Source organism: Sabethes cyaneus, chromosome 2, assembly GCF_943734655.1.
Source record: "Sabethes cyaneus chromosome 2, idSabCyanKW18_F2, whole genome shotgun sequence".
Lineage (NCBI taxonomy): Eukaryota > Metazoa > Arthropoda > Insecta > Diptera > Culicidae > Sabethes > Sabethes cyaneus.
In genome coordinates this window covers 23,373,782-23,387,580 of record NC_071354.1, presented here as the reverse complement: position 1 = coordinate 23,387,580, position 13,799 = coordinate 23,373,782, and the positions used below count along the sequence as shown (strand labels likewise).

Below are 13,799 nucleotides of genomic sequence, written 5' to 3'. Positions count from 1 at the left end.
TTGTAGTTTGAAAGTTACATAAAGAAATGTGAAAAAGTAGTATTTAAAACATATTTTTGAAAATTACTGCTGAGATCTATCAAACGAAACCGAGTTATTTAAAATCGGACGGTTCATTCAAAAGTTATTCAAACTTTAACACTTAAGCACCGTATATTAAACCGTTAAAACGTGTGAATTCAAAACGTATCAATCAAATGTTGATTGTATTCAATGTGTGCGATATATGTATGTATGTATGTATGTATGTGTATGTGATGACAATTTGCAATGAAATTCAAGAAAAGTGAGAAACATGTCAATTGTCTGAAGTTTTTGAACCCTGAAGAAAAGAAAAAAACTTTTTCCGACTAAATTCCACTATTTGATATTTATTCGCGACAGATACGTATACGCTTTGAAATAAGACACTGATGAAGCCTGCCCGTCGTAGGCGAACTACGTATCTGTCGCAAATAAATATTAAATAGCGGGATTCAATTGCAAAGTTTTTTCTTTTCTTTGATTTTAGATTTCAATTGTCATTTTCTTCACTTGGTGTTACTCACAATTGTACACGAAAAGCAAAAAGCGGAGAAAAGCAGTTAATTTAAGTATATAAGTGTAGTGGTGTATAGGATCAAAATACTTGTGAGTTGATTTTTCCAAATAAATTTATACAAATTTCAAACAAATTTTGCGCATCAATATATGCTCTTTTCAATCCATAGATACTAGAGCTTAGAAATGTTATATGAAAAATAGGAAGTAAACGTTGCACGGTAGTAACTTTGTAAGATTTGTTTTCGTTAGTGACATTTTAAAGGACAGATGTCTTATGTCATGTATCATGTTTTAATAAATAAATCAAAAATGACAAGCACTGGAAATCATATCGATCATTTTTCTCATTCTCAAGCATGTTTATGGCGCAGTTTTTGCACTATTTTTCGACCTCATCTTGTTTTCCTAACTCTCTAACATTGTAAAAACGATGCGATCAAGCTAATGACTATCTTTTCATGAAAGTACATTCAAAAGAAGCTCAAGTTTTGATTTTCATGCAAAAATAATTATCTGAAGGAGCGCCAGCTAAGAAAAAGTTCAATTTCTCTTTTTCATATTTATTGCTCTATTCAGTTATTTTTTCTAATTCAGATATATTGCAAAATTGAAGCCAAGCAAACTAATACAGTGGACCCCCGTTCGTTTGAACGATTCCTCATGCAAACTAACGGGGTTAGTTTTTAATTTGAACAACTGGTAACCCTAAATATGCTGGAACTTGTGTGAACTGGCTGCCCTACTCTTTGTTATTGTTTTGGTGGTTTGATTCAGTTGGCAGTTGCAAGCAGCGAATATTCATTCTCTGATCGGATTTCTACCATAATCATTGGGAAAACGCAAAGTGAAACAGATTAAACACGCTAGATCAGCACAAACAAATCGTGTTTATGTGCATTGTCTGCATAAGCAAATGATGTCATACTGAGTATGACGTTTGAACCATTTTTAATTTGCACGTCGTGCAAACCAATGGGGTTCAAATTAAAAAGTGTTCAGATTAAAAACGGTCAAACGAACGGAGGTCCACGGTAGTAAAATTTTGAGATTAATCATTTTGTTGTAGATATCCTTTTTCTTCAAAAGTGAAGTATAATAATAATTTTTCTGAACTCTTGTTTTTCAAAGATGCTAACTTTTGAACGCATGGTATTAATATCAAAATATCAAAAAAAATCTACCCTTTGGGCTAAAACCACTCAAAAAAATATCTATAAATCTGCTATGAACACATGTTTCATATTGTCAGTTCAAAACAAGTTTCGTATGTGGCTCTGAAGCCCGAAAGTTAAGGCCGACCGATTATAAAACTAAATAAGGTGTTCATCAAATAACATAAATGACGCTTACAAGTATTTACGCACCCAAGGAAAGAAAATATAATTATTCTACGCAATATGTTGTGAATTTTACTGGCAAATAAGGATTTTGAGGAATACGGAACGGATATTTAAAAATATAGTCAAGTTAATTATAGATGTTCCTGAGAAATTAAATAATGATTATTGTGGCAGTAGAAAGGCTAGGTCACGCCGCTAGGTGGATTAATTCGGGTTTTTGAATCGTTCTTCGCTCTCAAAAAGTTCGAAGACTCGCGGCCCTCCTCGAGCTATTTGGCCGTATGAATAAAAGAGTGAGCGGAAACTCTGCCATAAGATTTACTCGGAAAAACCAAAACAAACTGTTTTATTCATACGGCCTGTTGCTTGTTAGTTCCATAGTAAACACGTCTTCCACTGATAATACGGCTCCTAGTCTTACGACTGGCGTCGTTTTCCGCCGTCCTCAGTGAGCTAAGGTAGACAAATTCTTCCGCTACCTCGAACTCGTCGCTGTCGATCGTTAAGGCCCAAACACAATGCATACGGATTTTACTACGTTGCGGATATTTGACAGAACACCCATGGAAAAACTGTCAAATTGCCGCAACGTAGTAAAATCCGTATGCATTGTGTCTGGGCCTTTACACTACTGGCTGAGCGGGGTCGGTCGACACCAAATTACTAGTCGTAAGGAATGTGCTGGACAGTCTTTGAACGCGGTCGGAATCTGTTCATGTTGTTTGTTGCGATGGTAGCACAACGTATCACCGCTAAGATGGCAAGTTCTGATGCTAAGATAAGTGATATTCTGTGCCATAGGTATTCAATGTAAAGCGTAAAAAAGATGTCCAATTAACACGCTTCGAAACAATTTTCTATTGACTATTTTGGCATTATTATATTTATTTGGGAATAAAACCCGACTTTGTCATACATTCAACTAGTTATCTCCGATGGTAACGAAACTCTGAAGATGGCTGTTCCTGACGAAACTAGGACAAAGTTTGTGGCGAAGGTTAATCTCTGTAACGGATCGCCCAGAGCACAATTTACTGGTAGGTGTACCTGGCGAAAAACGGACGGATATCCTAGAGTATTGCCCCATACCATTGATTTTGTTTCTGAGAGGAAACACAATTTTACAGGTCTTTCGACATTGAAGCTGATTCGACACGCAGGGTGAGTCTAAAAGGAACTTTGACTTCACCTAACTGCTATTTTTGTCTTTTCAGTAATACGGAAAACTAGACTGCCTTCTAGTGTGTCAAGTGAATTTTTGAGCCCGGCAAGGTTTCATTCCAAAAAATCAAAAAATGCGAGCGTCACGAAAATATGAAAGATTTTGAACGCTAATAGCTCTGCCAATTGAATGGATTTGCATGGTTTAGATACCGATCGATTCATAAAAGATGTAGCAATTCTGTGATTTCTATTATAACATTCTTTTTCAATCACTAATTAGTGAAAATTAACGAAAAGTTTCAAGGTCAGATATCCCCGATCTTTGTGATCGCCTTGCTCTACAGGCAGGGACGACAGTTAAATACACCATCTGTTTTCTGTGATTTTGATTACTTTAGCTTTAGAAAAAAATGCAACAAAACCCCCTCGTCCCAACAGGTCGACTATTCTTTACGATTACGACGGTCAGACTTATATTAATTTGATATCTGTGCTTGGGAAGTATACCAGAAAAAGTGATAAAGTCTTCTCTTAACAAGATTGCTTATGCTTAGCACCGCGACAAACCTAGTCCAATTTGATGTCTTGAAAGTACACAGTTATAAACCATTGTCTTTACCATTGCATGCCATTCTTTAGTTACTTTCGATTGTATCGCTCTCAAGTGTGAAATAACTGAAAAAAAGCTATTAGTGTGCAGAAATCGTTAGCTAATTGATGATATTTTATCTGTAAGGTAATCATAATTTTAAACCAGCCTGTCATAATAGATGGTGGTATATGTCAACTATTTTCATGGAAAGTGACGAATGTGAACCAGTGGTAAATAACCCATATTTTTTTTTTTGGTTTAACTGTAAGTTCCTTAAACCAGTTAACATTCGTTAACAGCATACCAGTTTCAAGCCAGTTACTTAGAGTTGACTAATGCTACTCCGCAGAAAAATTTTCAAAATGCGGTATCATCGCCAATCACCAGAAGAAGTGTGATTGTTTCCTAATGAAAGTCTGAGTGGTGGAACGTATAAAACTGATATATAGAGCACGGGCATTCAGGAAATTTAAACATGTCTTCTTGTATTTTTGTGTAAAAGTATATAAATGATTCTGAGCATTTATTACTATGCGGTAATTTAAAATTTGTGTGATAAACATTTACAAAAGGTCTAGCTTTGTCGAATTGAACATACATTCGTAGTCCTACGTGAGCCCCTCGTTCGTACGCCTAGGCACAGGCCTTCATTCCTTTTTTCAAGCTTTATTGTGTTTTTAGGATCCGCAGGATTCTCTACCTGGCGATTTTGTCGAGACGATACTCTAGAATTTTCCAGCCGAGGTTCGGCTTATTCTTGTTTATTAAATTTCCATTTAACATATTAGAATCTTCTTCTTAGTCTCTCCTTTTTATATAGCAGACTTCGCTGACATCAGACACGTACATATCTGCACCCTGGCATACTGAATGCGGTGTAACTAGATAAAGAAAAAAATAACTTCATGTTATTCGTTATTAATGGCACATGAATCAACCATTTTTTCTTTCCAAAAATATATCAATAGCATCATACATAATCCGGTACCTGATTCATACAGAATAAAGCCATCTTTTTAACAATGATCGTACAAAACCATTTTATTATCAATGGTCGTATCAAGCAGTTTCATTCGTCTATCACGGAGCGAAAAAACTTCAGTTTGTTTCAAACAAAATGATTATTGCTTTAAGCTTCAATCATATATTTTTATAACAAGCTGAAAATATTGTTGTTTTGAAACAAAATTCTATTTGAATCAAGAAAATAACAGTTTGAGTTAAAAGTATAGTATATTCAAATTTGAATTTAACATTGATATAACTATAAATATTTCCATTTCAATCATACATTTCAGTTTGAAACAAAATGAAATTTCTGTTTGTGCGTAAAACAACCATAAATATGGTTGAAACTACATTTTTATTCTCCGTGATGGTTTCACCGATCCATAATTTTTCATTAAACTATGGTCGTATCGAACAATACACTTCATTCAATAATGATCGTACCGAATCATTTTACTTATAAATGATCGTACCAAACCTTTTAATTCATCTATGGTCGTACCGAACCATGTACTTCTTTCAATAATGATCGTACCGAATTATTTTGCTTATCAATGGCAGTACCCCGCATTAATTGGAACTATATTCTAACCATAAACATTATCATCTATCTTCCAATCTAGAACCATTTGTAAAATGGTTGGGTACCGTATCCAAACTGTTGCCCGGTATAATATCAAGTATATTAGTTATGGTTATTTGTCAAGTAACCATAAAAACAATGGGTCGTTAAGAATGTTCACCATACGAAATCGAGCGATTTTCCATACATATTTTTGAAGTGTAGGATAAGATGAACGTAATGATAATGGTTGAACCATAACATCAATGGTAGCGTTGTTGAAAAATTCTGTTTTTGGAATGTACTGTAACTTTTGATCTTATGGTGATTATAAAGATTATAATAGTGACATGGTTATGACCATTTTCACAATTGTTTTCATTTATGCGGGACCAAACCGTTTAAATAATCTATAGTCGTACTGAACCATATACAAATGCATCATTGAACAATGATCGTACCGAATCATTTCATTTATCTATGGTCGTACCTAACCATTTCCTTCATTCTATAATTAACGTATCGAAACTTTCATTCATATTTGGTCGTATCAAAGCTTTTCCGAACGTATTCCGAAGGTAAAAATCAACCAATGTCCAAAAAAAGCAGGAAATTCATAATCAAAGTACAGTAGGATTTCGAATTTGGCAACAAATGCGTGTCGCCTATGTTGCCAAAATCGAAACCGAGCCATAATCGAGACTCTTTTTTGATATGAAAAGATTTAATGTAAATGCGTTAGAAATTGACTAAATATTATTAATCGACGATTGCAACCATTTTATGTTTGAAAAGTTCGCCAAGAGCTACCCGTGCGGTGCAAGTAAGTTATTGGCAACCTGCGGTAAGACGTAGTTCTACGGCAATAAAAATATTGTTCGAAACATTCTATAACCGCAAACTTTTTTTCATGAACACAATGAGGGCAACCTTTTTTCGTCATTTAGTCGCCAAATGACGAATTGCTCCCGGGCATCTGAAATTTCGAAGCAGCCTCCGGTAAAAAGTGGGAAGTTGTGTTGCGCGCCATGGCTCGTAACTGCGGCAAAGTAACTGATATGTCCACAGTCCATGATATATTTACAAAAATCAACAGATTTCAAACAAATTTTAAATATTTGGCAACTTTATCTAAAAACCCATGTCGCGGTCCCCCAAGGAACTTCGGAATAACTCCGGGGCCATGAGACATATGGCCATTATCTATAGATATTATGAAAATAGAAAAGATTTTCGGGAAATCACCCAAATTTGGTGAAAAAATATTGAAAGATAAAAAGTTACCACCATTGCAGAGAATTTTGCGGTGCTAAAAATGCTGTGGACCTTAGAGGAGTTAAAATTGTTAAAGCTAGGACAATCTCAATTTTGGGTACTCGGGTTCCCTTGTCGCCCTGCTAAAGGCGTTTTTCTGGTCGCACACATAACGGTTAACTAACTGCAAACGACTGGATTGTGCTCAGCAGTCAGGTCTTTGAACGCAATCGGAATCAAGACGATGCCAATGATTGCCGATACGACAACGCACCTTACTGTTCATATCGTTGTTGCAACGGTAGCACAATGTATGGTGTATTGCGCGAGGCATGCTCTGATGCTGGGATAAAACAGTTGAACAGCAGCCATATGCGACCTTCATCACCTGCACGAAGCCCTCTGTGAGATAGAAAAAAAAACTCGACAGTTCACCCGAAATCCGCAAAGAACACAATATACCTTCCATCGTAGATTTAATCAATCTGACCAGCACCCCGGGGAAATTATTCTCGTCCGTGATTTTAAATAGCTCTTTTCGGCCGATGGTATCATATGCAGAGTCGAAGTCAACAAACAACTCTTGCTTGCAGAAGTATGTTATTAAACTGTTGTCAAGTTTTAGAGAAGCAGTAAAATATCGTTTTTAAATGAGAGTCAGGTATCCTTTAAAACCGCTTATAAGGTGAATTAAACTGAATGATAATGCAGGTATATGAGTGTTTCTTCAAGTGTTCTGTCTTCAGAACTGTTAGTTAAATTAAACAAAATTCACTTGAGGAAATCCATTATAAAGCAATGCAATGCTCTGATAAAACTACTACCTGTTAAATTACTACTTAATAAAACCTATTTGCTATTGGATTGTTACTTGGGATGGGTCTTTTCCGATTGTTCTAGTCCGAATTTTCTTCTTTCTCGTTCACTGCGCATTGATTTTATATGATGGCGGGTTTCAAAGCCTGTGTGACACCAATCTCGCCGAAGGACCTACGAAACTTGATAGAACCCTCCTCTACTCTACTCCTTGCCAAACATTGACATTCTGCTATTCTGAGATCTATCGATTGGGAAAAAACACCAAAAAGGACTTTTTTGATAATAGGCATTTGTGATACTCAAAAGACAAAAAATATGACATACAAAAATTTGTTTTTAGCAAAAAAAAATCGACAATCCGAGATGAAAAATAGTGAACACCCGAATTATCGAGTCCGGCCCGTATCAGCCTTAGTTTATTGCCTACATATTTCGTGTAGAACTGCTCAAGGCCACGCGCTGTAAAATTCAATTCAATTTACATTCGCTCGGTATGATATCATAACCGGTTGTTGATTGAATATACTTCAAAGTTTGTTGGAGAGGAGGATCTCGTGACTAGGGCAAATCCACAATTTGAAATCCATCTCGCATAATCATAATACCAAACTGGCGAGAAACACGAAACGCTCTACCGCCTCACATAAAAGAGTCTTGGCCGGCCGGCGGCCGGATTCGTTTCAGCAAAATGGAAATGTTTGTTTGTTTTTATTTTTTTTTTAATTTTTTTTTCTTTCGCTTCTATCAATACGTTGCTGCTTGCTGCTTTGCCTTTATAGTAGTCACTGCATGCAAAAGAACAATATTTGCATGTAAAACTCGAGCGAACATAGCTCCAAGCAGCCAGCAGTTGGTCGAAGCCGAGGGCTTGAATTGTTCAAGGCCATCCGACGTTCCGTTTTTGAACCGTGCGTTGCTTGTTTATCTGCGGCCACAAAGAGAGTCGGTATATGGGTTCATTATTGCGCGCTCGTATTTGCTCCTTAAACAATCGGTGTTACTTTTTATTGAATCCTTTCACTGTCGAATCCTAATAGAGCTTATGCTACTTTCCAGTCAAAACTTTTATTGATAACATTTTTACTTCTCTATTTTCAGGGAGGATTAATAACTCACTAGCGAAGAAGGTATGTTCCAGTTCCAGTATTGTTACAATGATATAGATTGTGGTTTTACAGGCATTTACAAGTGAACAGAAATCATACAAAATTGTAACTCTTAGCCTTTGATATTTCTCTGGAAATGATACTTCATATTTTTGTGGTCCAATCAATACTTGAACCAGTACTCGTAAAGTAGTTTTTCAACCGCACAATTGCGTTCGTTAGGAAAAGACAATTTTTATTTCAGGTTTTGGCCCATTCGACAATGTTTCACTTTACAAGAAAGTTCCAAACTAAGACTCCTTCCACAATTTTTGCAATGATAACCTTTGGCTTATTCTTGCAAGTCCGAGCTAAAACGATTATTAAGCTGCTTTGATAAAATGCAACCAATCCGAACTGGTTTGGATTGATTATTTTTAATGAAATTTTTTTTCGGAAGAAAAATGCACTCGCTGAGCAACCAAACTCAGACAAGTGCTTGATTGAAGGTCTATATTTAACAGTGATGTGAAAACGAATTCACTAACCAAAACAAACAAAAATCGAAATAATGGTAAACAGATAACGTAATTAGGCGCCATTCGCTGATTATATTTAGGAAGAGCAAGAATTGAACAATTACTATACAAACACGATAGACTGTTTCTAATAATTAAAAACCTAGCAGTTGCATTTTTTATTATCACCCTCACAATCAATGCATTTGCTGTGTTAATTTCCGGCTAGTAAAAATATTTGAAGGGCACTTCTAGAAAAAGGATGCTCGGATTGTTAGGTTTAATGCACAACCAAGCAGACGTGTAAAATTAGCACTTCAGGCGGCGGCAAGTTCAGGCATTGAGATTAAAGTTTCCGATTAAATGTGCTGTGCCCCTGTGAATGGGGCGAGTACAAAATAAAATCCGCTCCGTTTTATGGACTGTGTAGTGTATGGCACTTATCTCATCGCCGGCTTCAACAGCAACAACAACAACAACAAATCGACCTTTTTCCAATTGTGATTTAAAGTATGGTTTTTCATCAGCAGCACAATGTGCTCTGCCGACGGCAGAGATTTATGGCGTATGATAGCTGTGGCTCTCTGGCGGTGTAGGCTGTTGTAGGCCCCTCACATATGTGCAATCCCGAAAACCGGAACCCATCCGGATCGGGGTTGTTGTTGGGTATTGATGTGCAGTTGCATCACATGCGGTTTTTCGACGACGCGACGTAACGAAGCGGTCCCGTTGGCGGAGCACGTCAACCGGCTGACTGGCCTGTGATTAATGGGACTCGGTAATGGTTCGTGGATTACCATTTTTTCGTTGTTCGAGTTCAAAGCTAAAACAAAGGTGCGGTTGAAAGACACTGCAGTTTCACATCGGTCGAGGAATTTGATACACTGCTGACTGTTAGGCTGAAATTTGCATTTCATATTTCCTGGCCAGTTCTCACAGCACACAACACACAGATGCGACTACGTGAATTAAGACAGAGAAAATTGCTGCAATCTAAATGCCATAAATCAGCGAGTTCAGGAGTACGTGATGCTACCGCAAACCATTCGCGGGAAAACACATGTGAGACCTGCGGCAATTGCATCCTGCAATTGCAAATGCATACAAGATTGATTCCAAGCAATATAATCTATTAATTTCTCGAAGGTATGTACAGGCCACCGGCTGGGGACTGTGCTACGAAACAGACACCTCGTGACACAACTCGTGCCACCTTTTGTGTGTTAGCTAATCACTGTAAATATGGTGTAAACTAAAACGCCTTACCCATATCGACTGATATTTATCACGCTAGCTCTAAAACCGGACCAAATTAATGAATAAGCTCTAGTGGCTTACTACCTATAAGATAGAGCTATAACGTGTCAACGATACACGGCCATAGAATGTAGTTTCAAAACAGTAAACTTGATAATTATTATAAGTCGATCGATGAAAGATCACACCGACGATTTTGCTCGGAGAAATAGTAGAAAAAAGGCATCGCGTGTCTACCCCAAAGAGCGGCCAGAGGAACGCGGGCCACTGCACTGCGCCGCACTCCCACTGGTGCAATCAGTTTGATGGATTTGCTTACCAGCCGATGAATAAGGAGGGGCCGTAGGCTAATTGGTTATGACTGAGAAAAAATATGACAGATTACAGGCAGATCACGTTCTACGAAACGAAAAATGGGAACGAAAATTATAGGTGCCGTTTAATGAAATTATTAAATTTGATTTAAGGGAAATCATATTTCCAAACGTACATTTTTTATGATATATACATGTTAAATTATGGACATGTTAAGTTTAATACTTACAAATAAGATTTCGATTATCTGATTTCAATTCTTAGTATAACATGCTTTTATGACTTACGACTTATTTTGGCTATTTATCACATTTTACAGTTGAAAGCATTTGTTACAATTCATTTTGAGAATATATGTCTGCAAGCCGAAACTCACCAGGTAGCGATCAACCAATAACCCTTACGCTTTAACTTTTTAGTGCTAAATACCCATTAAATGGCGGAGTTGAGCATTAGAGGATTAATGTATGAGTCTAGGAGAAAACCCCGAAAGGTCTAAAGGCGATTTGCCCTCTCTCCGCCCACGTGAAAGTATCAAAGTGTTTACAGCAGCAATGCGGTTAATTATATTTTGCCATTTACCGAGAGTTAACTATCGCGCATTAGGGACCATAAAGCGGAAGAAATTAATGCGTTTTCACGATAGTCGGATGGATTTTCTTCTTAACGAAAGTAAATTGTACAAAAGCTATAAAGTTTTTGCTTCTAACGGTCATTCAACCACGCATTAGTGGTTGCTTTCGTGTTGGCTGAGTCGCGTGAAAATTCGAACCAGTCAGCCAATTTAATTTTCATTAATCTGTAAAATATTTGATGATAAAAATATTTTTAATAAAAAGTATTGCATATTGCGCTGTAGTTTTTGTTCTATTGCATAATTGACCTCTACCCAAAACGGAGAAAATTCAAATCTCCAATTAAGCCTTACATCAATTCAAATAACTTTGCGTTACGCATACGTTTCTTCGCATTGGCAATAAACACAACGCAAGCTCGTCATTTTGATGCTATTTAATCCTGTCTCGTCCTAATATGCTCTATTCTGTCTGCCTGCTTCCTTATTCCTGAGTTGCAACCGTCAAGGCACGAATAATGAGTCACAGTAGCCGTATTTGAAAAGATAAGAATTCACGGAGAAAAAAATTCAAAGGAAACTTCAAATAACTCTCATGTCATATATTCAGAAAATTGTCAGGCAATCTTCAAATAATTCTTTCTTCATTAAGCTGACATAGTCGGCGAAAAGCTTTGGATAAATCAGAATTTTTCTTTTAAAAATTTTTTATTTGAAAAACGTTTGACTAATTGAAATCTCGAAAAAGCACATTTTTAAGCTTGCTTGTTTTAAACAGTGTTGCGAAGAAGCCCACACACTCGTGTGGTCTAATTTTCTCACATACGCGTACTTGTTCTAACGAGCACGCCGGCATAAGCATCCCTCTCAGACTCTCACTCTTATTTATTCATGCACTGTGACGTGTTTTTGCGAGTGTGTATGTACCTAACAGCCACGATCGTCGGTTTCGCTTGTCATTGCAGCCCGAGCAGTTGATGCCGATTACTCGCGTGAGGGTTCGCACTCTTACGCACTCCTGTAAGATGAATGGGTAAAAGGGTGTAAGATAAATCTATATCCCGCTAGTCCTCACAAGCCACTGAATGTGATTGCTCACAAGTTGTTTGCCTTGCCTCGTGAGCGGGCTATGCAGAAAAACGCTACGAGGCTGCGCGTTCACAAGTGTGTAGGTAGCAGAATGTCTGCGCACAGCAACGGCAGCTGTTTGTCGTACGCGTCGTGCATCAGAATGGTAAGCGTTGGATGTTATTCTTCTAATACTCGCTCGTGTGAGAGCATCGTTCAAATTTGGCATGTGGAGGTTTCAGAAGGCAGGATTTTTTTTCTACGGTGTACTGAGAACTTTTTTTCCTTCTAAGAGGGGGGCTCCCATATAAATAAAATACAAATTTCCTCCAAAATCTAGAGCTAATCAAGCAAATGGAATCAAATTTGGAATGTAGGGGTTTCAGAAGGCAAGAATTTTTTTATGGTAAATTGAGACTCCTCCCCTCTTTAGGAGAGGGGGGGGGTCTCCCATACAAATAATATACAAATTTCCTCATAACTCGAGATCTAATCAAGCAAAAAGAACCAAAATTGGTAAGTGGGGGTTATAGAAGGCAGGAATTTTTTCTATGGTATAATGAGACCCATCCGTCTTTTAACAGGGGGGGGGGATTTTTCTATGGTGGATTAGAACCTTTGCTTTCTTTAAGAAAGGGAGATCCCATACAAATGAAACACAAATTTCTCCATAACTCCAAAACTAATCAAGCAAATGGCACCAAATTTGGTATGTGGGGGTTTTTGGAGGCATGAATTTATTTTGAATTTTTCTTATTTTATGATGGTTTGAGACCCCTCAACCCTGTGGTAGGAGGATAAGGACTCTCATACAAATAAAACATAACTTGGTCATTCATTACCATTTCAACCTTTATGATGCACACAAGTGATTTTTAAAGGAAATTTCTATGTCTCAAAAGTTGCAGGCGTTGTATTTATGAACCCTCGTCTACGCATTTTCAAAACCACCATTGCATTAAATGAAGAATTGAATATGAATATTTCGCTCTTCTCCTTTAAACATTCACTTAAACAATGGCACTTACAGATTCCTATAAACATACATATGCCAGAAATGCAGTTTACATTAGTCTTTGATCTGATGATCTGATATAGTCCTACGTCACCCTTTCGTACAACCCTTAGGGCTGTATACCTTGTAGTTTTTTACATAAAAAATATAACTCGAGAATTATGGCATCTACAATAAATGATCTGTGGGAGACTTAGAAAATGTTCTGAATTTTCATAAGAGAAATACTGAAAAAAAAATTTCCTACTCTGAAAAAAAAGCATTTTAAAAACTAAAATCGATTTTCCAAAATAGACTATCTCAGAAATTGATGAACTTTTTTCGCATGCGGCCCAAAATTGAAAATTGAGGGTTCAAATCCCACCTTGGACAGTCAGTTATTTTTCACAGTTTGCATATCATATTTCCCCGTTCATCAAATGTTTGTTCTTTACAAAAAACACATTTGCTCCTTTCTAAGAAAGTACAAAATAATTTGACCAGTACAAGTGGATATAACAATGATATTTCATTTAGGCCAATGTGACCAAATGATAAACTTCGAAGAAACAACGAAAGGAAACAAGAGGTTGCCAAATCGGGTCTTCGGCAATACCGCAACAATGTCAAGCTACGGTTCTGGAACCAGGTCTATAATCTGGATCCAACATCTGAAAAAAATGTAGTCCGAAACATGGTCCACAAT

The 13,799-nt window shown here is 37.1% G+C and overlaps 1 protein-coding gene across 2 annotated transcripts in view; it reads left to right on the top strand.

Moving 5' to 3' along the window:
* The window catches only part of LOC128734896 (protein unzipped), a 164,130-nt gene that overhangs the window by 109,430 nt on the left and 40,901 nt on the right, over positions 1-13,799 (top strand). For both annotated transcript variants that reach the window (XM_053829292.1, XM_053829293.1), the window contains one exon: positions 8,381-8,409. The gene's annotated coding sequence lies outside the window, so the exon portion shown is untranslated. The remainder of the gene's footprint in view (positions 1-8,380; positions 8,410-13,799) is intronic.